The sequence below is a fragment of the Marmota marmota genome, unplaced genomic scaffold (genome assembly GCF_001458135.2).
Source record: "Marmota marmota marmota unplaced genomic scaffold, marMar, whole genome shotgun sequence".
NCBI classification, from domain to species: Eukaryota; Metazoa; Chordata; class Mammalia; order Rodentia; family Sciuridae; genus Marmota; species Marmota marmota.
Window position 1 is genome coordinate 43,345,499 of NW_026000057.1, and position 3,896 is coordinate 43,349,394.

Here is a 3,896-nt window from a genome sequence, read left to right on the forward strand (position 1 = left end):
GACAAATTGAGGAGACTCGGGTGACTGTGCCTCACCCCCCCTACCAGGAGACCAACTGTTTCTGTCGCCGCTGGTATTGATGAAGTTCTCTCCTCCGCCGCTTTCTGATGACATCAGATCTCTGCCATGTTGGTATCCTATGCGAATGGCAGCATTTCGTTCCCCTTGCCGGGCAACCAAAGCAACGGGTGAGTCCTGACCGGCCCTCAGCAGGACCCGGACCGAGAAGCAGTTTCCGCGGGCTCCTAGCCCTGGGCCAGGGCAGTTCCAGGAGCCGGAACTCGGCCGCTCCGTGCTCGGTGTATGCTCTGATAAGAGCAGGCTCCAAGAAGCAGCCTCCGCAGGCTCCCCAGCCCTGGGCTAGGGCAGTTCCGGGAGCCGGATCTCGGCCGCCCCGCGCTCGGTGCTCGCTCCGATAAGAGCAGGCTCTAAGAAGCACCCAGGCACTGAGCCCGAGCAATCTGTCCACAAGCCGCAGGCGGATGGCAGCCTGAAATTACCTGTTCTATGGCTGAATGAGCTGCGGTCAGTCGAAAACAGGGTTGGTGACGTCAGCTTTCCAACATGGTGGCCGCTGGCCTCCTCTGTGGTCTGACCGGTGTGGAGAACCAAGATGGACAGCTTCCTTACCCCGTCTCGAACCCAGAATTCAGCCCTGAGTACGGTGCTTGCACGGCTGGCAGAAACTGCAGCGCTGTATCCCTGCGTCGCTATCTCCTCGTTTCCCAGCGCGCGCTGCAGACTCTAGCCGCGGGGCGATTTGCTGAATAAGCAGTGTTACCCTCCGTGCGACAAACCTCTCGCGTTTGAGTCCCCGTAGCCGATCCTCGTGCGATGGAAATCCTTCCTCCAGGTTCCGGAGCACCCCACTATTGCTGGAAATTCCTAACAAGATAGCCTTTAGCCGTCCTGACTTGTCATACTCCCACACAGTGACGCAGCACACGGGGGCAATGCACTCCCCTTGCCGCCATCTTTCGGAAAACTACTTTGTTTTTTTAAGGTTTTATTTTTATGGTTCCATGCAAATTTTAGGATTGTTTCCAGTTCTGTGAAGAACGTCACTAGTATTTTGATAAGGATTGCATTGAATCTATAGAGCATTGTAGGTCTTATGGACATCTTAACAATGCCAATTCTTCCAATCTATGAACATAGGATGCATTTCAATTTTTTTATCTTCTTCAATTTCTTTCATCAATGTTTTATAATTTTATTATAACAATCTTATACTTTTTATTAAATTTATTGGTATTTTATGTCTTTTTTTGATACATGGGATAGCTTTCTTGTCTTTACTATGAATGATTTACTTTTGGTTTATAACAATGCTACTGATTTTCATATGTGGATTTTGTATACTGCAACACTGATGAATTCACTTATTAGTATAAATAGTTTCTTGGGGAGTCTTAGGAGTTTTTTTTACATGTAAGATTATGTCATCTACAAACAGTGAAAAATTGACTTCCTCTTTTCCAATTTGGAAACTCTTTACTTCTTTCTCTTGCCTGATTACCTTGATTAGAACTTCCAGTATCATTTGAATAAACATTTTGTAAGTGAGTAAAGCTCCAAAATTCTGGAAGTTATTCAAGAGGTAACTCATTTGAGACTGATAAACTAAAAATGAGTCATTGATATTTATTATTTAGTTTCATTTCCCATAATTATTTTAAAATTTTCTACTCCTTAGAAGAAAGTCTCAGAGAATGAAAAGACTGCACGAGTGTTTGCAAATAATATATCTGATAAAGGATTTGTATCCAGATTATACAAATAATTCTCATAAAAAGTGCAAGGTCCTGACTTCAACTCTCAGCACTGAAAGATAAAATTCTCAAAAGCAAACAGCAAAATAAAACTACACTGAAATGTAACCAACATCTATTACAATATAGCTAAAATTAAAATGCATGACTATACCAAGTGTTGGTGACAATGTGGAAGAAATAGGGCTCTCTTAACACCACTTTAGAAAATCAGTTTGCATTTTTTTAAAGTTAAACGTATGCCTACCATATAATCTAAATTTTCCAGTCTTAAATATTTGCCTAAAAGAAATTAAATCCTATAGTCCTACAAAGGTATATAATAGAATATTTACAATAGCTTAATTAATAATATCTCCAAATTGCAAACAATTTATAAGTCTATAATAGGTGAATGAATAAAAAGCTGTGTTAATGCAGTATAATGGAACTCTACTTAGAATTTAAAATATCATCCCTTGAAACACACAGCAACATGAATGAACTCAATTATGCTAAATGAAAGAAGGTAGACAAGAAAAACTGTTCATATATGAATCCATACAAAAATCCTAGAAAAATTCATGACATAAAGAAAACACTTGTCAAATGTCTTCTTTGATATAAGGAGAGTAACTAAGAACAGAGTAGGGACGAAGAGCATGAGAAGAAGATTAACATTAAACAGGGATGAGAGGTGGGAGGGAAAGGGAGAGAGAAGGGAAATTGCATGGAAATGGAAGGAGACCCTCAGGGTTATACAAAATTACATACAAGAGGAAGTGAGGGGAAAGGGAAAAATAATACAAGGGGGAGAAATGAATGACAGTAGAGGGGGTAGAGAGAGAAGAGGGGAGGGGAGGGGAGGGGGGATAGTAGAGGATAGGAAAGGCAGCAGAATACAACAGACACTAGTATGGCAATATGTAAATCAATGGATGTGTAACTGATGTGATTCTGCAATCTGTATACGGGGTAAAAATGGGAGTTCATAACCCACTTGAATCAAAGTGTGAAATATGATATATCAAGAACTATGTAATGTTTTGAACGACCAACAATAAGAATTAAAAAAAAAGAAAACACTTGTTGTGGATGAGTGTCAGATAAGTGAATATATAGTATTATTAAAGGGCATAATGACATTTTGGGGGTTAATATATTCATTATCCTGATTAAGGGATTTAAGGGATGAACATATGTATGTGATACAGATAAAAATATATTTAATTATGGTGGTGGTGGTTTCATGGATGTCTGGGTGAGCAAATATACCAGACCAGACAAGTGAAACATGTGCAGTTTATTCTGTGTCAATTATGCATTAAAACAATTACTACATTTTTTAAAAGAAAGGGGGCTGGGGATGTGGCTCAAGCGGTAGTGCGCTCGCCTGGCATATGTGGGACACTGGGTTCGATCCTCAGCACCACATAAAAATAAAATAAAGATGTTGTATCTACTGAAAACTAAAAAATAAATATTAAAAAATTCTCTCTCTCTCTCTCAAAAAAAAAATAAGGGAAATTTAAAAATTGCATTTCATCTTAATCTCTAGTTTGAAATGCCTCCATTTCAAACCTTAGATTTCATTTCACATGAATTCAGGTTGCTTAATGCCTCATTACCTGAACCAATAAAGCTACTTAATGTTATTTCAGGGTGGATTTCAAAGCTGAAAGAATAATTTAGTTAAGCCCTTTTACTATAAGTCTTGGCTTTCTTCTTGGAAATATAAGTAAATGGTCACTAAAAAGTTAAGAGACATACAGTGTCCATTTTTAAAATTTAATATATGTTTGATTACATACCTTACTTATGTTTCCAAATGCTTTATAAGTGCAAAAAGCACATTAAAAGAAACTGGTAATATTACTGTTATGAAACAGTCTCTTCAAAATAGACCTCCACAAAATTATAAAAAAGAGTTAAAATATGAATGTTAGTAAAAACTAAAGATAATTTTTTTCCACATTAATTGTTAACATTAAAAATTTTAATTCACAAGCAGCTATACATATATGAAATAAAGTCATTCTTGAGACATGAAAATAAATATTCCTTAATTCTTCACTGGTACCTCTGTATGGTGGTGGCTGCTTAAGTTTTAAACATTTTTAAAGTGAATAATTACACACTGTTTTG